General features: G+C 41.2%; 1 long non-coding RNA gene and 1 pseudogene across 1 annotated transcript in view; both read right to left on the bottom strand.

The window, feature by feature from the left end:
* The window catches only part of LOC132483606 (uncharacterized), a 37,210-nt gene extending 16,784 nt beyond the window's left edge, over positions 1–20,426 (bottom strand). The window contains exons 1-2 of the long non-coding RNA XR_009531089.1: positions 20,326–20,426; positions 19,533–19,700 (exon numbers count right to left, since the gene is read on the bottom strand). This is a non-coding gene — a long non-coding RNA (uncharacterized LOC132483606). The remainder of the gene's footprint in view (positions 1–19,532; positions 19,701–20,325) is intronic.
* On the bottom strand, positions 8,628–9,636 carry LOC132483601 (14-3-3 protein zeta/delta-like; annotated as a pseudogene).
* Positions 20,427–24,016: the final 3,590 nt, after the last annotated feature.

Here is a 24,016-nt window from a genome sequence, read left to right as displayed (position 1 = left end):
TTTCCAAGAACAACGGCTGACCTCAGGTAGCAGAGTGAACTATGGCCCTTGTGGTGTGATTTAAAGATCCCTCTGCCCCAAATTTCCTCTCACTCTCTTTGAAACTGCCTGATACCCTGTATTTGAGACTTACTCCTTTAGTTTAACATGCATTGTCTTAGAATGCCAATGTCCTTGGGACAGTTTTTTTTTAATTTTTTATTGAAGTATAGTTGAATTGCAATGCTGTGTTAATTACTGCTATACAGCAAAGTGACTCAGTTTTACGTAAATATACATTTTTTTTCATATTCTTTTCCATTATGGCTTATCACAGGGTATTGAATATAGTTCCCTGTGCTATACAGTAGAACCTTGTTGTTTATCCATTCTATATATACCAGTTTGTATCTGCTAATTCCAAACTCCCAATCCAACCCTCTCCCATGTGCCTCCCCCTTGGCAACCACCAGTCTATTCTCAATGTGGGACAGTTTGTTAATGCATTAAGTCATCAATCAGTCATTCCTACTATGGCATGTGTTCATTTCATCCATTCCTTTCTTTCTACCAACTGGCTGAAATCACCAAATCTAGAGGATGAGAGGTATTGCGTTACACTTTATTGTTCACGTTCTATTTTATCTTTTGACTCGGAGAAGAACTTAAAAGGGAGGGAAGGGTGATTTTGGAGGATGGGGCACAGCCATAGAAGGAAGGGGCAGCTGGAGGACAGCAGGAGAACCCTGATGCCCCAGGGTGATGAGAGGAACCCAGCAAGTGAGCTCAAACTCAAAAAGCCCCAATATTTCCCAACTTTGGGACAAGCCTACTTCAGGGAATACTACTTCAGATCTGGGCAATGACCTAGAATTGCATAAACTCTGCTTATCTTTCAAATTAGTTCCACTGGGCTTAATGAGGGCACAATTTTTCTGTGCATAAACTGAATTTTAAATGACCCAATAACCACATGAAGAAAGCATAAGTAAAAATTCTAAATGTACACACATCCCATCATGTACATAACTATAATTTCACTGAGAAATGGAATTCTGAAGTTGCAAGTGACACAGAGTAAATAACCTCATCTGTACATTTCTCCCTCTTCACTGAGGCAAAGTGAAGGCTGTGGCAGTCTTCTGTATGATGACGGTGGGTGGGGAAGATGATCTTCCCACATTGGTCTGACCTTCTGTGCTACAATTCATACAGCCATGACCACATCCATATTTGGAACAGAATAAGGACAGGTCCTGCCCAGCTGCTGTTCTCCTGAGGATGGAATTACTGTCCATCTCTCTTCAAACTTGGGCTAAGCAAATGTGTGAGCCAGCAGCTATGAATCTGCTTCAAATAAACTATTGTTTCTCAAATCTGCCTGGATTGTAAAAATTATCCAGGGTGCTTGTTTAAACCAAGCAGTTCCTCAGAATTCCGATTCAATAGGTCTGGAAAGGATCCAGAAAATTGTGTTTTTCACCAGCACTTCAGATGATTTTTATAATCAGGCAAGTTTTATAAATACTAAGATAAGAAATACACAATTTCAGAAAGAAAACTAGGAAAAGGGAGAGGCCAGAGGGAGTTGTTTCTCCACTGAGCTTGGGAATACATGCTGCTGTCCCTTTTGGAGGATAAGGTAGATTATTACTTTAGGCCTTATCCACTGCCTATCTTGAGCTGAGAACTTTTCATGATGTAAACAGTACACAGGAATCCAAGATAAAGAGGGAATTCAACTCTTACGTGTAAAGGCCTATTAATACCCACAAACTCAATATATACAATGAAACATACAATGAAAACCTAGTGTTATGCAACTGTTCTTCCACGTACTGGTGGTAAAGTCATAGCTCCACTGCCACCACCAAAAAAAAAAAAAAAAAACAAAGATGCATCTCAATACCATAATGGTGCAGCCAGAGTTCTATATAACAGACTACAGCTGGCTAATACAGCAAGTTAGAATGTGGGTACTACTAGAGATAGTTTGAAGTACAACCCTCAAATGGAACACAGTTTTTCACAAGAATTCCTCTACCACAGAACTGCAATAGGAACCCCATTTGGCAGCTTCACAAACACATGGCCTAGGCCTAGAAGAGAACACAAGAGGATAAAAATAGTAATTATATGGAGTGGGAGAATTATAAGTGAAATCTTTCTATATTTATTTCCCTCATTGTTATTTTAACGTAGATATGATAAGAAATTAACAATTGTTGATGCGTTACTATTTATATTCTCTAATCACTATGAACAAATCACTATTTTTTCAAAAAGCAAATTTAAATATTCCTTAATGACAACTGAGTATTAACTGCTTCTATTGATGGAGATATTGTACTTTACCAACATATTTCTTTGTCAAAAACTTCATTTTCAGACATAGAAATAACATGAGGCATTGAGAGTCACATCCCAATTTCAGGCAAAGTATTTAATATAGTATGAAAACAGAATTAAATGTTTATTAAAATAGCACTAGGCATTGGGCTTCCCTGGTGGCGCGGTGGTTGATAGTCCGCCTGCCGATGCAGGGGACGCGGGTTCGTGCCCCGGTCCAGGAGGATCCCACATGCCACGGAGTGGCTGGGCCCGTGAGCCGTGCTCGTTGGGCCTGCGCGTCCGGAGCCTGTGCTCTGCAATGGCAGAGGCCACAACAGTGAGAGGCCCACATACCGGGAGAGGCCGCAACAGTGAGAGGCCCACATACTGCAAAAAAAAAAAAAAAAATAGCACTAGGCATTCTGAAAAACATAAAATATGCAACAGAAGTCTCTGAGGCAGAGGGAAGGAAGAGGTTAAATCTGAGCGGGTGAAGATGCAAGAGAGAGGAGTGGGCAGGACCTGCTATGTGGGAATTTACTGGTGCCAGTGGCCAGGGTCTTTGCTGCCATCTTCATTACCTCAGCCTAGGGGGCCTGGGCCTCCAGAAAGTGCACTGTGGTTAGTCCCAGGCACCTTCTCCCAGGGACAGCAGAGCTCTCTGGCAGAATGTACAAATGGACCCCCCACCCCCCCCACCCCCACACACACACACCACACACACACACCCCCACCACCACCACCCGCCCACTGCCCTGATCTGGGCCTCATGATCCTTTCACATTTTGATAGAGAGAGAAGGAAAGCAGTGACTAAAGGCGGGGCAGGGAGAATTATCACAAAGAGGATCCCAGGCTTCTGAAAAAATAGTCTGGAGGCTGAGAATGGGTGGAAACAACTGTTATCAGAGGGAGGGGCTAGAGACTAGCCCTGTGTCAGTGGGGAGAATCATGACCAAGAGAGGGAAATGGCAGAGAAAGGAAAAGATATAGACCCCAAAGAAAAACTGTGACGACTTGCAGCCTTGCTGCTCTGCAGACAGAGAGACAGATGCTGCTGCCTGAGGGTTCTCAGTGAGGCTGTTCTCAGCCTGGCTGAGCTCACACTATCCTGCCTGGCATGTCTCATGAGGATTTTCTTGTATGACCACAGCTGACTATCAAAGGATCTTAGCTTCCAGAGCATTTGTTAATGGTGATATAACTGTCCAAAAGAAAGGCAGGTGCTCGAGTCCAGGCCAATGGGAAAAACTGAACTTACACATCTCTTTCAAAGTTTAAAAATATAACATTTGAAATTTGTACTGAAATCCAAGATGACTTTTTTTTTTAACTTAATTTTCCAAGGAATGGCAGGGATCCTAGATGACAACTTTTCTCATTAATATTTTCACTAAAAGAATTAAGTTGGAAACAATTAGGAATTTCTATTTTTATACTTTGGTTTGAGGTTTGATGTTCACCTTATTTTGAGGATAATTATTGGGTTTTACCTTTACACCTAATGAAAAGAAAAGAACAAGATTTATTTTAAATCTAGAATCTACCCTTACCCAAGAGTCAGTCAGATTTGTCCAAACCCTCGACCAAAATACATCCTTCAAGTCTTAAATGACAGGCTCTTGACATTTTGGGGTAAGGTTATCCCTGATATCACACCTTAGCCCAAATACCACCTCCCCTGGCTGTATTCCCCTAGAGTTGCCTTAGTATGGTAGGCAGTAGTTTTAGAAATGGAGGCATTGTAGAAGAATTCTAGAAACTAGAAAATCTAGATAAGTGGTTAATATTTGAGGAGATAAGCAGAATCTAAGTCCATAAACTTGAAGATGTAGAATGCTTTCATGTTGTTACACATTATAAAAAAACAGCTCTCATATACTGAATGCTTACGTTGTGCTAAGCCTAACTCTGTAAGTATTCTAAGTGCTTCATCCCCCGATTCCCATAACCACCTGTAAACTTCACAGTGTCACCCCATCTTACACTTAAGGAAACAAAGGCCTAGAGAGACCAGATCAAGGCCCAAGGCCACAGAGCTAGTAAGTGGCAGAGTCAGGATTTGAATCCCCTTGACACCAGAGCCTACTTGCTCAGCAACGAACCCTGCCCCATCAGTGTGAAACACTAGACACTCCAGGATTGTCTCTTCCAGGACGCTTCCCAGCCAGCATTTGCACCCCAACTCTTCTGCTCTGAATTGCATCCCGCACTTTGTGTTTTCAAAACCCTTTATCAGTTGTGTCCCAATAGGGAGTGAACATTCCTTGAAGACAAGGTCCATGGCTTATTATCTTTATAGCCCCAGCACCTACCAGGGAGACTGAAAGAGAGTAAGTGCTTACAGGATGTTGAAATAAGAGGTATCTAGGGAAGATGCCAGAATTAAACATTTATTATTCTCAGGTAAAATCTAATATTTATACTTTCATTTTACAATAATTGGCATTACTACAATTATTCTTTTTTATAATATAATATTGATAGTTTATATACAGGTATACCTCATTTCATTGTGTTTCATTTTATTCTACTTTGCAGATACCACGCTTTTCACAAATTGAAGATCTTTGGCAAACCTGCATTGTCGGATGATGGTTGCATTTTTTAGTGATAAAGTTTTGTTTTTCTTTTTTTGGCTGCATTGGGTCTTCATTGCTGTGCGTGGGCTTTCTCTAGTTGCAGAGAGCGGGGGCTACTTTTCGTTGCGGTGCGCAGGCTCCAGGTGCGCGGGCTTCAGTAGTTGCAGCACACGGGCTTCAGTAGTTGCGGCGCGTGGGCTCAGTAGTTGTGGCTCATAGGCTCTAGAGCGCAGGCTCGGTAGCTGTGGCACACGGGCTTAGCTGCTCCGCAGCATGTGGGATCTTCCCGGACCAGGGATTGAACCCATGTCCCCTGCTTTGGCAGGTGGATTCTTAACCACTGTGCCACCAGGGAAGTCCCAGCAGTAAAGTATTTTTTAATTAAGGTGTGTACATTGTTTAGACATAATACTATTGCACACTTAATAGACTATAGCGTAAACATAACTTCTGTATATATACTATAAAAGGAAAAAATTCGTGTAACTGGCTTGACTGAGATATTTACTTTATTGTGGTGGTCTGGAACTGAACCTGAAATATCTCTGAGGTATGCCTGTAGATGAGTTGATTCTATTTTCAAGTAATTCTGCTAGAGCTTTACAGCTGAGGTAGGCAGCTGTAATATTTAAGGCATCAACAGTGTCCAAATGAAAGAATAAAAGAGAAGGATACATTGTATATTAAATAAAGTGGAACCAAATGCTAATTGTTGACTAAGGATGAAGGCCAAGATGTTACTGCCCACAGTGAATATTTTGAGAGCTCCCATTTTCATAGTCAGTGCTCCCCTTCCCCAACAGGAACACACTGTAATGTGCTTGCACACATCCCCCTGAAGGGAAGAGTCCCTGTCACCTCCTCTCTTCCACATTCCCTGTTACACTGGGATTTCTCTTTCTGAAAGTACTCTTAGCCCTTAATTTCAGGAAGTTCCTAGCAAAACAGTCATAACATATAGAAAATATGTGCTGGTGGAGACTCACTAGGAACACAAAGAAGTTAGGAGCCTGGCTCCTGAGCAAGAGAGTAGGATAGCACAATGATACATCTTGGCTCTACTGGCTGTTGATCTTGAACAAGTGACTTAACTTTTCTAGGTCTCAGTTTCCTCCTACGTAAAATGGAGGTGAAACTCCTCCTACTTCATAAGGCTTTTGGGAGAACTGGTGAGATAATGTAGGTAAAACACTTCCCGCGTTAGCTGGCACGTGGTAAGGACTCCGTAGGTGTCAGCTATTGCAGCCTATGGGGGTTGCTGAGTGATAGCAGCCATGGCCCACAAGAGAACTGGCCTGTGGGCCGACTTTGGCACAGGTGCCAGCACTGGGGAATCTTGATCCTCAGCTGAGCCCTGCAATAACATGTCAGGGGGGTCCACGTAGTACAGACCGCCTGGGTGCAAGTGATCAGTTTTTAGCTGTGTGACTTGGGACAGTTGCTTAACCTCACTGTAGCTCAGTTTGCTCATGTGTAAAGTAGTGATAATAATAGTACCTGACCCATACATTATTGTGAGGATTAAGTGAATATGTGTGTGTGTGTGTGTGTGTGTGTGTGTGTGTGTGTATGAATTTATACACAAACATATATGAACAGGTCTGGCACATAACTGTATAAATTAGCTTCAGCCTTCACTTGCTACCCAACACCTCTGTGTTGAAGTAGACAGATAAATGACATTCTATGTGGCCACTGAGGGAAATTTAAAACATCTTGTTATATTTTTCAAATAATCTGAGAAATACTTTGCTCTTTATATGTCTTTTGGAAGAAGTTGGAGACCAGCATATTGATAAGTCCCTTTCTGGTTTTAAAATATTTATTATTAAACTGAAAAAAACCTTGAGCAGTATGTGACAATGCACAAGAATTCATAGTCTTCCTATAAAAGTCTGATTCTCCTGCCCCTAAGTGTTTCAGAGACGGTGAAAGGGAAAGATCTAGCTTAGGAGAACTGTTTTGTCAAGTAAAAATGGTCTCAAAAGTGTTTACAATTCTCATTTGATTATTCTCACTCCTGAAAAACAGTGGAAATGATTATGAGGACTTTAAATAAAACTTTCATTTTATGCAAAGGAAATGGTACAAGCTACACACTAAATTGTTCTCTAGTTTCTGAATTAAGTCAAGTAAAGTAAGGAAGCATCCAAGATAAGGCTGAAACACACCCTTCCCACTGGTGACCTGCCATCCCCGATAAAAAACTATAATTGAAGCCAATCCTGGGCAAAGAAAGGTCCTGGCAAAATGCTCCATGTCTTTCTACAAATATTCACAGCAGGGTTGTACCAAGACATTTCTGCACTGTAGTGCTTTCTTGGTCACTAAGTATTTCTCTCTCTCTCTCTCTCTCTCTTTCTCTCCCCCTTTGTCTCTCTGTCTCTGTCTCTCACTCTCTGTGTCTCTCTGTCTCTATCCCTCTCCCTCTCCAACACACACAGTGTCAGTCACAGTGATGGTTTGGAGTGAAGATAAGAAAGAGAAGACTGAACAGCTTTTCATACAGTTGACATGCAGAGGCCTGCTGTAAGTACCTAGATACCCAGCAGTAACCAGTTCTCCTCACCATCCCTCCCTGGCCAGTTTCCAGACATGAAGGAAACAACCCCTTCAAAAGATTATGTCAAAGACAGACACAAAAAGAAAGGGAGGAAGGGAGGGAGGGAGGGAGAGAGGGAGGAAGGAAGGAAGGAAGGAAGGAAGGGAGGGAGGAAGTCACAATGTCCACCCAATCCTGCACGTTCCAGAATTCTTCAGAGTACAGATGACCCTTGAAAAACACAGGTTTGAAATGCATGGGCCCACTTATATACGGATTTTTTAAAGTAGTAAATACTGCAGTATAACACGATCCACAGTTGGTTCAAACCACAGATCCAGAACTGCTGATACGGAGGAAGTGGAGACATATAGGGAGCACCAACTTTAAGTCATACATAGACTTCTTCTTTTTTTTTTTGAAAAGTCCATTCATAAAACTTTTATTCCACTTACATGAACTTAATACACGTGTTCTTAACAATTATGCTTGGATTGTTCATGAAAATCTCATAAGACATTAAACAAAGCTAGCCATCATCTCAAGTTATTTCCCTGTTAACTATTTTTGCAGCACATGCATGTTAGGCAAGTATCAAAAACAAAACAAAAACCTAAAAAATGTTAAATACATGGGTTTTTTGTTTTGCTGCTGCGCTTGATATACATGAAGTAATGAATAACAAGCAATTCATTTTTACTGCATCTTTACTTGTACATTTGTTCTTAGGTTGCCTACAACATTTAAATACAAATAAAATGAGTGTAGCAAAAATAATGAAAGCAAACAGCTGGTAACTTTACAAATAATGGAATGTGAACCGTTTCTGCCCTTATCCAGAGTAAATTGGGTCACAACTAAAGGAACACTTCTGTAGCTGTAGTCAGTGGTGTGCACATTGAGACTGAGTATTCCACAGATAACACATGGTTTAACATGTAATATCCATGGGATATCTATTTCTACTATAGCCTTGTAAGTGCTCCAAACCTTAAAGTACCCACAGCTACACCTGTGACTGGAACCAATTATCCCTTTTATTCCCCACCAGGACAAACCAATACGTAGGCAGTTTTCTTTGCTTAGACATGGAAGCAGTTTTAACACTGGCCCTTGTGAAGCCACAATGTACTGAAAGTACTATGCCAAACATTTATAACTTGTATAAAAATTCCACATCCCCGTATTGGCCACCTCAAGATGGAAACAGATACCTCCCTAAATGTTAACTGGCTCTACTCCCTTAATATTAAACATAAAAACCACATGGGAAATACAGAAATTCAAATAGAAGTAACATAAACCTGTCATAAATCGTAAACAAAAACTATTTGTGGGACAGCATGGATGACAAACGGTCTACTGTGTCAATTTTAGAACGAGGCAGATGAAAGTTGGAAGGCCGGTTAATTTTCCTCTCCTTCTCCTGCTTCAGCTTTGTCTCCTTGGGTATCCAATGTCCACAATGTCAAGGTGTTTCTCAGTAACTGCATTATTAGTGTGCTGTCTTTGTATGACTCTTCACTTAATGTATCAAGTTCAGCAATGGCTTCATCAAATGCTGTCTTTGCAAGAGAGCAGGCTTTCTCAGGGGAGTTCAGAATCTCATAATAGAACACAGAGAAGTTAAGGGCCAGACCCAGTCTGATAGGATGTGTTGGCTGCATTTCCTTTTTGCTGATTTCAAAAGCATCTTGGTATGCTTCTTGTGGCTGATCCACAATCCCGTTCGTGTCATCACCAGCAACAACCTCAGCCAAATAACGGTAGTAGCCTCCTTTCATTTTCAAATAGAAGACTTTGCTCTCTGCTTGTGAAGCACTGGGGATTGAGAACTTTTCCAAATGAGACAGTACATCATTGCAGAGACCTCTTAGCTCGGTCTCCATTTTCTCTGTCTTCTCCAGCCATCTGCTGTTTTTTGTCAGCACCTTCCGTCTTTTTCTCAGTACTTGAGATGACCCTCCAAGATGACCTATGGGCTCCTACAACATTTTTATAAGCAACTGAGAGAAGATTCCTCTTCTCATTGGATAATTCAGCTCCTTGCTCAGTTACAGACCTCATGCGGGATGCCATGTCATCATCTCGCTCAGCCTGCTCGGCCACTTTGGCCTTCTGCACCACTCATTTTTATCCATGACTGGGTGTTCTGGCGGGCGCTTCCGGGCCGCCTCGGCTCGCGGCCCGGTGCCCGGGCCCAGCCTGCCCGCCGCGCCGCCATCCGTGTCGGGGAGAGCTGGGTGCCGCTGCCGCAGCACAGGGCGCAGAGGCTGCGCCGAGGAGCGAGCGGGAGAGGCAGCCATACATAGACTTTTGATTCCACCAGGAGGGTCCCCCAATTCCACCAGCCCCCTCCCACCATTGTTGAAGGGTCAACTGTAGCATTTAACGAACCCCAGAAATTTCAAACTACTAAAATTTTTCTGGTAGTGCTACCCAGATGCATGACTGTTGCATTTTAAGCTAGACTGGGGAGAATACTTGAAGAATCCTAAATTCTAGCTCCCCTAATAATGTCCTTTGTCTATCATCCAAATTTGCCCTATGTCAGAAAGCTATTGCTTTGGCTGCTATTCAGCAGCCTATGTAAAATGAGTCCCAGTGCTTAGTCCAGTTCCAGACAACTGATGTGCAGGTCACGTATCACCTGTACTGGGGACAGCTCTGGACTCAGAGTGTCCCCCTGAGGCTTAGTAGGTGACAAGATAGGCCAGAACAAGGAGACCCAGAACCCCACAAACAGACAGAGCCCAGGAGGAAAGCTGGTGATGGAGAAGGGTCCCAAGAGGGAAGACTGGTCTGGGCGATTCAATATCTTGTTACAACAGAGTAATTGAAAGTACTGTTGGACTAGAAGAATGACTGTGTGTGTGTCTGCAGGGGTGGAGGGAACAGCAGGGCATTAGAGTCTGACAGGAGGGGACTTTTAAAAGCTGATACTTTCCCAGCCCACAGAAGAAGATCTGGGGTCCCAGGCAGCACACCAAGCCAGGGAGGGGACCGTCTGAGGCCTGGTCATGGGAATGGCAAAAAACTAGTCACCAGTCATAGTGAAGTGAGCCACATCAGATCCTTTCAAGAATTAGTGATGGTAGGGACTTCCCTGGTGATCCAGTGGTTAAGACTCTGCTTCCACTGCAGCGGGCACGGGTTCGATCCCTGTTCAGGGAACTAAGACCCCTCATGCCTCAGTGCAGCCAAAAAAAGAAAAAAGAAAAAATTAGTGACAGTATGGATAAACACATAAAACTATATATGGGAGAAAAACTCTAGTTTAGAAACTATAAGATTAGGTATCTAGTCTCATGTTTTCCCCTTACAAATTACATGACCTTCAACAAATCACTTGACCTCTCTCAGCGTAGTTTAGCAGCTTTAAATGGAGACAATACCATCACACCTATTACACAAGGTTGTAAGGATCTGATGAAAGGATGGATGTGAAAGCAGTTTATAAACCACGGTGCTCTAGACCTGTGACACGGCTTCTTTCCTCCTTTGCTGCATATCCAAGGGATGCTCTGGACTTGCAAGAGGAACAGTGGCTGACAATGTTAGGACTTTCACCATGGTAGGAAGTAAGGAAGCACCTGGGCTGGGAAAGTATCAGGATCTGTGCAGCTCTTAAAAGCCTCCTCCTGCCAGACACCAATGTCCTGCTGCACCCCACCCCACCCCCACAAACACACACTGAGAGTCATTCCTCTAGTCCAACAGTATTTCCAATTAATCTGTTGTCAAATATTGAATACTCTATTGTAGCTGAAACTGGAGGCGTGGAGACCCCAAGGCCAAAGATGTGCTTTCCTTGGCCTGCTGTTTGGCCTACAAAGGGTACATCTGCTCCCTCCCCCACAAAAATTAGATATATGCTCTCCATATATTTATATATTTAAATATATATATATATATATATATATATATATATATATTTAAAAAGCACGAAATTCCCATAAAAAATTTAGTTTTCTAGCTTTTCTTGAAAAACCAAAAGATCTAGCAACACTGGGCCCAAATTCCCACAAGGCAACACAAACTTTAGGGAGCATAAGAATCACAGCAAGAAATCATTAAAACATAGGCTGCAAGACCCCATTCTCAGAGTTTCTGATTCCTTAGGTCTGGGATAGGACTGAAGAAAGAGCATTTCTAACAAGTTTCAGTTGATTTTGATGCTGCTGCTCCAGAGACTATACTTTGAGAACCACTGTGCTAGATCCTTGCATGGGCTGTTCCTGTTCAATAGGGATGCACACTCCAGTTTAACATAGCCCACACCACATCCTATGGTCAGTGACACAAGTATCTGTTGTCAACTATCATGCTTACTCTCTTGTTTCTCTTACACATGCAAAGTCACTTAACTAACTTAATATGCCTGACCTCTTAAGCATTCGAGTTACTAGCAAACTCTGCTACTTGAGGGCAAGAAACCTGCCTTATATACCTCCTTCTCCCTCTCCAACCCCTGTCTCTCTGCCTCTCTCAAACATACACACTCACCATCCTACACAGTGTCTTACACATAGCGCTCAACTATGTTAGTTGATTTGAGTACCTGCATAAAGTCTGAATCCTTCAAGGCCTGAGCTTGAAGGACAGCAAGACTTTTAAGCCAGGAACTGGTTTAGGCCTCCTTCCCTTTGTCTATTGGATCCTGATGAAAGAGCAGGTCAATGCTGCCTCAAATGTGGAGGTGGGAGACAAAGAACAAAGATCATTACACAGGATGAAGCATAAGCTCTCCTGAGACCCACTTCTCCTTTTTAGTTTCTCAGAATCAGTACTCAGCCCCAAATCCTCTAAAATTAGTTATCATTCAGGAATACTATCAGTTGAGCAATTCAACCAACTGCCTTTGCTAAATGGTTTCATGATCATCAGCTTGAGGGCACGGGAAGAGGCCTGGGTGATAAATCTAGATTCCCTGTAACTTTCTTTTCTATGAGCCCATTAGTGACGACTTGGAACAAATTCTGGTACACATTTTGAAATCCACCAAAATGCAGGCCAGACTCCTCCCTAGTGTCTACCCCCAACCCACACATGCTCTGTCTTGTAGCCTTGGCCCTAAGCCATGGTTTGTGTAAAATGGCCTCAAATTTAATTTCTACTAAGAGTTTAAATGTTTCTCTCTTCAATAATGAAATATGGGCAGTTCATTCCAGAGAGCTGTAAAGAGTGCCAGTCTTTAAGGCCAAGAAATTTTATCCTTCTTTTACAAGCTGACAGCAAATGAAAAGAGTTTGTTTCGCCAAAAGGGATACCAAGGTAATTTGTGAAGACCTGACCTCATTAAAATATTATTGAAATGTGACCAAAAAGGAAGAAACGTCTAAGTAAACTGTTGGAGGCCTATCCTATGTCAAAAAGTGGACTCAAAGCAGTATTATTATCACTTCCATTTTATGAAAAAGGGCCCTGAGACATATAACAACCTCCCCAGGATTATACAGTTGTAATCAAAGACAGAATCAAACTCACTCTCAAGCCCACAACTTCCCCATTACCAATTTATCTTCACCATCCATACGTCTTATACCAAGGGCACATATTCCCTCTAAACTGCCTCTAAAAAGCTTAAGAACTCAGAGGCTAAAGATGGCCCAAAACTCAATACATAAAATAGAAGACCCCATGGTAATTGCTTCTTAAAACTAGAAGAGAGAAACAAAATGAGCACACAGTGAATCAGAGCAAAGATATGTAAATGCATTTTTATAAGTGACAAATGATTCCCAGGCCAGAAAGGCTTTGCTTGAATGTAATAACAAATCTCAAGAAAACAGATCCCTCAGAAGGAGATTGCGAGGTAGCAGCAAAGGTATAAGAGTCTGAGAAAAGTCATCAAAGCCCATCAAGCAGCCTCCAAGGATAGTCCTGGCTGGCTGGTCCAATCCTTAATAAAGGGAGATGCCCAAACCTGTCAATTTCAAGAAGCCCAAAAGCCATGACGGGAAAGACCAATAGATTTGAGCACACACAAATGAAATTAAAGGATGCCTTAAAAAAGTCAAAAGGTGAATGAACACAGAAGAGGAGGAAATATTTGAACACGTCAGAAAAAGGGTTAATATTACTACTACTATAAACATGCTCCCTCCCCCCCAAAAATGATCAAGGACAAACAATCCAACAGAAAAAATGAACGAGAGGAAATGAATAGACAAATCATGGAACAGGAAATGCAAACATCTCAAAAACACACAGAAAAATTCTCAACTGCACCTGTAGTCAGGAAACATGCAAAACAAAACAAAGATGCACTGTCTCTACTGACCAAAGTGCCAAAAAAAAACCCCAAACCTAAAAATATCAGTATCATTAGAACTAGTGAGGGTACAGGGAAACAGATACTGTCCCATGATTCTTGGGGATATGAAAATGCTACACAATCCTTGGAACATTATTTGGTCACGTACTGATTTAAAAATAAGTATGACCTCTGACCTCAAATCCTGCTTTGGAGAATTACATATTGAGGCATTTTAAGTGGCAAAAAACAACCTCAACATTCATCAACAGAGGAATAATTGAATAAATTCTGGACCTCCATATAAATATCGTAGTTATTGAAAAGAACAAAAATAGCATTATTTGGAAGATATCAAAAGGCAGTGGACTTGAGAGCCATGTCGCCCAAGTTCAAATTGCTGCTCCCACCAACTGTGCAACCTTGGGCAAATTAGTCACAACTCAGTTGCTTGTCTATCCACTGGGGATCACAGTACCTACCTTGTATGGTAGTTGTGGGGTAAATGAGATAAAGCATAGGGCCTGGAATCCAGCAAATGCTGGATATTCTGTTGGGGGAGCAGGGAAGAACTGTACAAATTGTATAGCATAGATATATTTTAGTTAAAAGTGTATCTATGTTTTAAAGCACACTATGTATGTGTGTGTGGTGGTGAGAGGAAAGGAGAAGGTTTTAGCTCTTCCTCTGCATGTCTCTGTGTTGCAAGGAACATGTATTGCCTTTATAGGTTGGAAGACTAATCCAGTAACACTTTTTGAAAGTGGCCTGGTGAGAGTGCTAGCAGGAGTGGAGGCTACAAAAGCATAATTAAAGATCGGGAAGTGAGTCTGGAAGCTGGGAAGTTTGGTGGGTCTGGAGTACAGAGTGCGCTGTGGAGGCAGCAGGTATAGCAGGTATAAGGCTGGGGGTAGTAAAGGAAGGACTGCGTGTTCTCGGAGGAGGAGCGTGGACTTTCTCCAGATATTCATGGAAAGTTCTTTGGCAGAAAGGAATGCAAAGTATTGGCTGTACTAGGGCAGTCTGAAAGATGTACTCTGCCCGTTCACCAAAACAAAAACTTTCAGTAGCTCCCTTTTATAGGGATAAAGTCCAGACCTACTTAGGTCTGTGAGTCTGATAGCCAGGCTTCTCATTCCACGTTTCCTCAACCTTACTGAACTACTTGTAGTTCTTAGAAGGTTCTGCTCTCTCCAGCTGACCTTTGCTCAGGCTGCAGCTTCTGCCAGCAGTGCTCCCCATACCTTTCCTTGTTCTGCCTGGCTAACTCTTCAGAGTTCAGCTCAAATAATCCTATCTCCTGAGAAGCTCACCTTGATCCCCCAAGGCTCAGTTTCCCTTCTAGGTCCTCCTACATCACCCTGGCATGAACCTAAATAGAGAACTTTTGACACTGATCTGTAATTGTCAGTTTATTGTCTGCCTCTCCAACTAAACTGCTGGTGCTTAATAGTATTCCTTGTTGATTCTTCAGTACCTAGCACAGAACACAAAACAAAGTCAGAAATCTATAAATATTTGTTAAATAAACAAATGTTTTGAAACATACAAGCCATCTAACTCTTTCTCCTTTTTTGTATTCCATGTTTTCCCAAATAGTTTCTCACTTAATGCCCTATCCTATCTGTGCTAGCTGATAGGCAGAAAATCCACAACAGATCATATTACTACGAGTCTGGGTCCATGTGACAGCTATATTGCTCACTGAAAACTAATAAATTGGTATAGGGATTTTACAATCTTATACTTTCATTAACGTAAGTTCTGCCCTGGAGGAAAAAACCTCCATGTGCTGGCAAAAGCTGACATCTGAGCATTTAAAACAAAAGGGCCACAACTCTGAACTATGGTAAATTACTAAGGTAAAGGCTTCTTGGGAGGCCTTCTCTGGCTACATCTGGACCTTGAGTCATTCACTCATTCAAATATGTAATAAACCCCCACTAAATGGCAACCTTCATTCCAAGCACTGAGGATATAGCAGGGAACAAGACAGACGAGCCCTACCCACCATGGAGTCACATTCTAGTGGGGGTTAGCAGAGGGACAAATAATAAACATGTGAAAAATAAGAGAGTTTCAGGCAGCACTAAATACTGTGAAAACAATTAAGGCAATAGAGTTTCAGGCAGTACTAAATACTGTGAAAACAATTAAGCAGGATAGGAAATGATTAAAGTTGGGGAGAAGGGGTGACAGCTCTTTAGATGTGTGGTCAGGATAAAAGGCTTCTCTGAGGGATGGACATTTGAGCTGCGACCTAAGTAATGAGAATGAATCAGCCATGAGAAAATCTGGGAGCAGAGAATTCCAGGCTGGAAAAAGAGCAAATGCAAAATCTCAAAGGTAGGAATGAGCTTGCTGCATTCAAAGAAAGATAGAAAACCAATTTGGCTAGAGCATAATGAACAAAGAATGTGAGTTAAGAGCAATCAGAGGGTAGATGTACAACAGATCATAAGGGCCATGATGAGGAGCTTGGATTTTATTCTAATTGCAAGGGAAAGACATTAGGGAAGTATAGGTAGGGAAGTGATAGTCTGATTTATATTGTTAAATGGCTAATGATTGAGAATGAATTCTAGGAAGGCAAGAGTGGAAACCCAGGAGCCAGACAAGAGGCTATTGTCATGGTCTAAATGAGAGCTGCTGATGGCTTGTACCAGGATGGTAGCAGTAGACATAGTGAGAAGTAGTCCGTCAAATTTGGGATAACATTTTGGAGGTAGGATCAACAGGACTTGATCTTTGATTGGATGTTGCAGGCAAGAGAAAAAAGAAGAATCAAAGTTGTGATCCTTTGGTTCTTCTCATCAGGAATTCCTGCACCTGCTTGCCAATAAAAATTTGTGTTCTGCTGGAGAATCTCCTTTCAGTAACCATAACAAAGTCAAAGTCAGTCAAAATTTCCGCTAGTGTATGACAATATTTGAATTATGCATGCCAATTTATGACAGAAGATTCAAGAACAGTTTATTCTTCATTAAACTGAAGATTTAAGCTCCTGATTTTTTTTTGTAATCTAAAAAGCAGCTCATTTTCTAAAGACCCAAGTTGCTTACAAAACAAAAATTTGTGTCACTTTAAGAAGTGCCATTTCCTTGCAATATTAGAGATCTATAAGCTCAGAGCTTCTATCACAGTTATCACATCTTTATTTTGCTTTATAATCTTATTGTCTCATATAAGGGCCATATTTTATATCATTGTTTTATGAATGTTAAAAGTCTTAGCAGGCCAAGTAACTTACAGTACAGGAAGAAACAGAATGGCAAGCCTGATTTCCTTAGAATCAACCTCTTAATGTATTCATTCACCTTCTATGAAACTCTGGCAACAATGTGTCTTGAACTAGCTGTTTAAGGCGACAGAGCAATTCTCTTTCTCCTGAACTTAACTATTCTGATGTTTCATATATTGCCCAGTAACAGTCCTTAAGAAAATACCATTTTGAAAACAAACTACACTCATTAGTGTGTACAAATCTATGAAATATACACAAAATATTATTAGAAAAAAACCAGGTAAGATTGAATGTAATTTCATGGCTAAAAAACATAGGAAAATTCACAGTAGTATTTGTTGTGTTAATATGCACAGCACTGTTAAGGACTGAGAACGTTTAGGGGACTCAGTGAACCACATCCCTCTTCCTACCAAGTTGTGAGCCAGCTGAAAAACAGGAAAAAGAGTAGACAGCTGAGAACTGTCGCTCTTCCTGATAAAGCTGACGCTGGAGGCGAGATGGCGCCAGTGGGCCTCCCAACACTGAACCCTAGGACAAGGCAGACTTGACACTGGGTTGCTGACTGGCAGAACAGGATTACAGAAACTCTCCCCTCCACCTACTCCAAAGACTTGTCCCTGTAAATTTTGCAGCATAAAGGAATAGACTAGAGGTCATGATTCCTGATGGCAGCCTGGCCCCAAGGGTAAGACTGGCCAAAGGGCTGAGCCTTCTCATGCAGCTTCTCACTATGTAGTATCTTACTCAATGGGGAAGAGGAAAGGCTGGCCCAAGACACCAGGAATGTTAACAAAACCCCCTGCAACTTACACCACATTCCCCACATAATTTTATTCTCTTAACCTAGTAATCTCCAAACTGGAATAAATCTACCCTGGGATTCTACTTTCCAAGAGGAATACAAGCACAGATAATTTTAAGGAAATCAATTCCATTTATTCAACTTTCACCTACTCTTTCCTAAAATTGAGCTGTCTAAAATACGACTGAGGTTGAGATTTCACAACAATTCAATTTTTCCAATTCTATTTTAAAATCAGTCTTTTCTCACTTATAAAAGACAGGCATCCTCTCACCCATCCCAGATATTACTATAACTTGCTCCCATGTGCAAAAAGCATCTAAGGCACCATACAAAGGAACAATTCTAAATATTGATGTCAATATTTAATTTAATCAATGCATTATAAGTAGCAGGAGGATTTCCTGGCTTTCCTTATCTTAAATATATTTCTATTAAGAGAAAAGCATGGTGCTAGAAATTGGGTATTTTGGTCTGTGTGGGGGTGTTCTGAGTTCAGATAATTGTAGAGCAGGGTGGCAAGAGTTACGATCATTTTTGCCTAATGCCATTTCCTCTTCCATTTCCTGATGGTGTCAAACAATACTGTTGAGATAGCAAAAAGAAATACTGAAGGAGGTTGAGCCCTATTTCATGTGGGTAACAAACCCACAGCAAAGTTTCATGCTCCAGATATCTCTCTCAGAATTCAAAAATGGAAGATATGTAGAAAACATTCTGGGAAATACCAGTTACAAGGCACATCTGCTCAGTAATGAGAGAGAACTTGGTGCCATCGTCCTGTGTCTCAACTGCATATTTCAGATGATTTCAAGGAAAAGGATGTTAAAAAAATTCCAAATTTCCTTCTAACAGATCAATGTTACATATAAAAGGAATATATATCACAGATACATTAATGTTTTGTAGTGCTTTTTTAACAATTATTCAGACTCATGGGAGAAAATATTTTCACTAGTTTTTACCTGAAGATTACTGAATATAGTAAGTCTATACTTGTTTTCTTACCCAAACACTTCTGCTTATTATTATTTGTTAACCATTTCTCACCTCATTATTCATTCCTATCTTTTATGTAATAAACTTAGATTTAGATATATAGTTTTTTATTGTAAATAATGCATTGAACATCATTTATTCATCTTTTGTAAGCCCTGCACCTAATAGTCCCCCAACTTGTTTTCTTATTGTGTCCTAGCAGGAAATTACATTCATGAACTAACTGGAGAGAAGGAGCTTCATCCATTTCATTAAGAGGCATATTTCCAGTAAAATTTTAGTTCTCTTTAGTAATTATTTGGGAAAATTTGTAATGTATTTAAGATTAATTATGTATTACTAGTAATAATTGTAAAAATAACTCAATCCAAAAGAAATTTTTGGCATTTAGAACCTTCTGGTGGTAGAAAATTTTTTTAATTATAAACAATTTTTTGACTGCCAAAAAGAATGATAGGGTAAGCAATAAAATACGTTTGAGCATAAAATATATTTTTAAGACTTCTGTGGGGAAGTAGAGTAAAAACACAAATTCAAAGAGAAAAAAGAGTAATGTAAAATTTCTGTAAATATGGATGATGGTGAGTATTCAATTTCTATGGGATTTAATTTCACTAAATGCATTTTTAAGTGATATAACCCTTTATACTTTAAAATATTCATATTTAGATTACACCAGAAATTACATCTTTTGCAACTAAGGACAAAAACTTTTACATGTGAACCTAAAAATTATTTTGGGTGGTATGTCAGTAAAAATGTATAAAGACCATTGCTTTAACCCTTTCAGCTTACCCACTGAGATCACCTTAGGACATGGTTATCCCCCTTGGGTAAGAAGTCAGCAGTCAGTTAGGGTAGTCCTGCTCCCATCTTCATAAGGCCACTTCAATACTGATTTCACCTCTTTTGTGGAATCTCTTGGGGCCACTGGTAAAGGGTAGGTTTTGTTCCCAGAATGCCCTGAATGGGTCAGAACAATACATCAATTAAATCAGCTCCCATGCTATTCTGTACGCAAGGCTATAATTCACAACCTGTTCTATTGCCACCTCAAATTATGTCTCACTACCTTGTTCAACATTATCAGAAGTTCTAAAAGAAGATCAAATGATAACATAAAAATACTATAAAAATTAAGAGCCAAAAAGACATCCTCAATCTGATTATGACCCCTTTCCAATATGAATTTTCCAGCAAGAAATGAAAAGTTCAGACATTACATTATCTTGTTCTTCTGAATTATAGCCCAAAGTAATCAGTACCGACTTCATGTTAAAGTCCAAAATTATTAACTTCCAACTTGTTAACACTCTTGCGCTTGTGAATTAAAGTTCAAACAACAGGTTTTTTCACTCCTTGGCAGTGAGCTTAGCTCCCAAGCTTGAAGCTCCCCTTCCCCCAGAGCGCCTATCCTGTTAAGCTTACCCCAAGCCTCCCTTGTCCTGGACAGGCCCCCCTGGCATGGGCACACCCCTGTGAAACTTGTGGTATGAAGCAGCAGAGTAGAAAGCATACTTTCTGTGGGCGGCCTGGCTCCCATGAGAAAGGAGAGAGGAAGAAGGTGGGCTGCACACGCCAAACTTACACATCAGGAAACTTGTTAGAAGCGCTGGAATGAGGTATCGAGTGTTATGTTAGTGGCACCCCCTCCATACTTTAAGAAACATCTGATGTGGGAAAGAAGTGTTTTCCCCTAAAATAGAGAAATAGAACAGAATTACAAGAAACAGTCTATCTTATTTAAGAAATATTTATTGAGCTCAAATTTCTAAGCTACATTTGCTGAGAGATTCCTAAGTGAATCAGAGCTGGATGCTGCCTAACAACCAACCACTAACATTTGTAGCATAGTCATATATGTCAATGCCATATATTTTAGGTTTCTGTTACAGCAGTGCCCTACTTCCAGTACCAATTTTTGTATTAGTATCGATCAGGCTTTACCAAACAACCACAAATATCTCAGTGACTTAGAACAGCAGAAATGTATTTCTCACTCATACAACCATGTGTATTAGTTAAGGATTCTTTTCCACTTTGTCCTGACCCTAGGACCCTGGCTGATGGAAGCAGCCACCATGTGGAACATCGTTGGGGTGGTAGATTAAATAAGGCCACAAATCCTTTGTCACTCTTCTCCCCAATCCCCATGAAGAGGTGGAGTTTATTTACCCTCCCCTTCAAACTGAGTTGGCCATGTGACTGCTTTAACCAATAGAATGCGTTATTTCCAAGCCTAAGTCTTACAAACACCTGGAAGCTTTTGCTTTTGCGGTTTGAAGAATCCTGAGCCACCATGTAAGAAGTCAGGCTACTCTGCAGGAGAAGCCATTTAAACTGAGGCCCTGGAATAACACTGGAAAAAGAAAGGCTCAGCCATTCTAGCATCCCCATCGAGCCTCCAGATTACTCCAGTCCAACAATACCTGGCTGGAACCACATGAGAGGCACCAAGCAAGATTAGACAACTGCCCATGAGCCCATTCAACCCACAAAACCATTGACGATAATAAAATGGTTACGGTTTTAAGTCACCAAGATTTGGGATGGTTTGTTATGCAGCAATAGATAACTAAAACTTTCCGTCACTGTGCCAGAAGGAAAGAGCATGAGAAATTGTGCACGGATTCTTAAAGCTTTTGCTCGCAAGTGACACAGATCACTTCAATCACACTTCAATGGCCATGCTGAGTTGAAAGGAGGGAAATGCAAGTTGGCTACGTGAGAAAATAAATGGAAAAGAGGGCTTCCCTGGTGGTGCAGTGGTTAAGAATCCGCCTGCCAATGTAGGGGACATGGGTTTGAGCCCTGGTCCGGGAAGATCCCACATGCTGCAGAGCAACTAAGCCCATGCACCACAACTACTGAGCCTGGGCTCTAGAGCCTGCGAGCCACAAGTGCTGAAGCCTGCATGCCTAGAGCCCGTGCTCCGCAACAAAAGAAGCCACTGTAGGGACTTTCCTGGTGGCGCAGTGGTTAGGAATCCGCCTGCCAAGGCAGGGGACACGGGTTCGAGCCCTGGTCTGGGAAGATTCCACATGCCGCAGAGCAACTAAGCCCCCACACACCACAACCACTAAGCCTGCGCTCTAGAGCCCGTGCTCTACAATAAGAAGCCACCGTAATGAGAAGTCCGTGCACCACGATGAAGAGTAGCCCCTGCTCGCTGAAACTAGAGAAAGCCCGCATGCAGCAACGAAGACCCAACTCGGACAAAAATAAATAAATAAAATAAATAAATTTATTTAAAAAAAAAAGAAATGGAAAAATTTGTTGGTTAGTACTAATACCTTCAGAGAGGGGTCAGGCCTAGAGAGGTACATCTTCCATAGAGATGACAAGTCAATCAGTAAGCAGTGGATTACATTTGTAAGAGAAAGGCAGTGAAGCCATCTGTGGATTTATGGAGGCCTTTGAGTGCCAACTGAGTTGCTGAGATAGCTGAGCACCACTGGAGATAGGTATCTGAGTAAAGGAAATCAGTATACAGGACTAGGCCCTTCATGTAGTAATGAAGGAGGGAAAGACAGAGCGGGCCACCAGTCTGAAAGTTACTACAGTATTCAAAAAATGAGTATCCTACTGGGAGAGATTTTTCCCGTGGGGAGTGGAGGGGAACTCAAAAAAAAAAAAAAAAAAAAAAAAAAAAGAAGGGCTTCAAGTGTGAAGTTGAGATGTTTATTTTATCAAGGATCTAAAAGAAAATGTTTAATTCTCATGGCAGAATGTTAATTACCTACCCACCATTCCCCACCCTACTTCCTTGACAACAGAACTTCAATACTGCTTAGTTCCTCTCTTCCCTCCAAACCAATCAGGAAAAAGAAAACTATGCACACATAATTCAGTTCCAAGGTAAATCCCAACTGGTCTAAGCCAGTGGTTCTTAACCAGTATCATTTCTCTAGGGAGTGTGTGTGGGATGGAGGGGAAAAGGGTTTTTTGTTGTTGTTTTTTTTTTTTTGGTGTCACAATGCCTGGGGTTGATACTAAATTTAGTAGGAAGGCACCAGAGATGCTAAATGTCCAGCAACGCATGCCATAGTCCTGTATAAGAACTGTCAAAAGCCAGATAAACACTAACCAATCATGGTAATCCCATGCTTCTTGTCAGTCACTGTTTTAGGGACTAGCTAGCAACCCAATTCTGGTAAATAAGATATAAGGAGTGGCCAGCTATGAAGCCTCTGGGGTGGTTTCTTCCTGCCTGTCAATGTTGTCCCAACCATATGACACCTGGGACTGCTACAGCCATCTTCTCCCTAAAACCAGTGTCTTCCCAAGCTCCCTGTTTCCGTCATTGCCACTTCCATTTCCTTTTACCAGGTCCTAAAGCAGTTTTGACTTCTCTTAACCATTAACCTTAGGATGACCACTTGAGGTTGGCTTAGGACAGTCTAATTTTACTCCTATTCTCCCAGTGTAATTAACAGTGCCCCCTTTAACTTCAGAAAGTATTCTAGATTGGAGGACTACAGACTATACATGGTCATTACCTCCAATTAAATCTTGTTCACTCTGCCTCAAGAAAATACCTCTAAAGCAGGGGCCAGCAAACTATGGCCTGTAGGCTGTTTTTGTACCTCTGGAAAGTGAGAAAAAAAAAAAAGTTTTTTACATGTTTAAATGATTGAAAAAAAGTTAAGGGGACTTCCCTGGCAGTCCAGTGGTTAAGACTCCGTGCTACCAATGCAGGGAGCATGAGTTCGATCCCTGGTTGGGGAACTAAGATCCTGCATGCTGGGCAGCACAGCCAAAAAAAAAAAAAAAAAAAAAAAGTTAAAAGAATATTTCATGATATCTAAAACTGTATCAAATTAAAATTTCAGTGTCCAAAAAATAAAGTTTTATTGACAAAGCCAAGCTCATTCCTTGAAGTATTGTCTATGGCTGCTTTCTCACTACAAGGCAGAGTTGAGTAATTATGACAGAAAGCACTTAAAATATTAATGTTTGGCCCTCTGAAGAAAAGCTTGCAGATGCCTGCTCTAATGCTGTCATTAGTCCTGCGTTCCCTCACTTCCCTTACTCCTTGCACCAATACGGTAGCCTACTTAACTGGTTTCCCATTCTTTTCCCCACTCCAATCTTTCATACCAATCCTAGTAGAGAACTCTCTACAGAAGAGTTGTGATCCTGTCACTTTCCCCTTCCATATCTTCAGAGGCTCCTCCAAAACCGGCAATATGAAGTCCAAGCCTATCCCTCGATACTGAAGACTACAACCTGAAGTCTTCCAGACTGTTCCTCTTCAGTACTTAAAGCCAAAATGGACC

This window comes from Mesoplodon densirostris, chromosome 1 (genome assembly GCF_025265405.1).
Source record: "Mesoplodon densirostris isolate mMesDen1 chromosome 1, mMesDen1 primary haplotype, whole genome shotgun sequence".
In the NCBI taxonomy this organism is placed as follows: domain Eukaryota; kingdom Metazoa; phylum Chordata; class Mammalia; order Artiodactyla; family Ziphiidae; genus Mesoplodon; species Mesoplodon densirostris.
The sequence above is the reverse complement of the archived record's forward strand: the minus strand, read 5'-3'. Positions and strand labels throughout refer to the sequence as shown.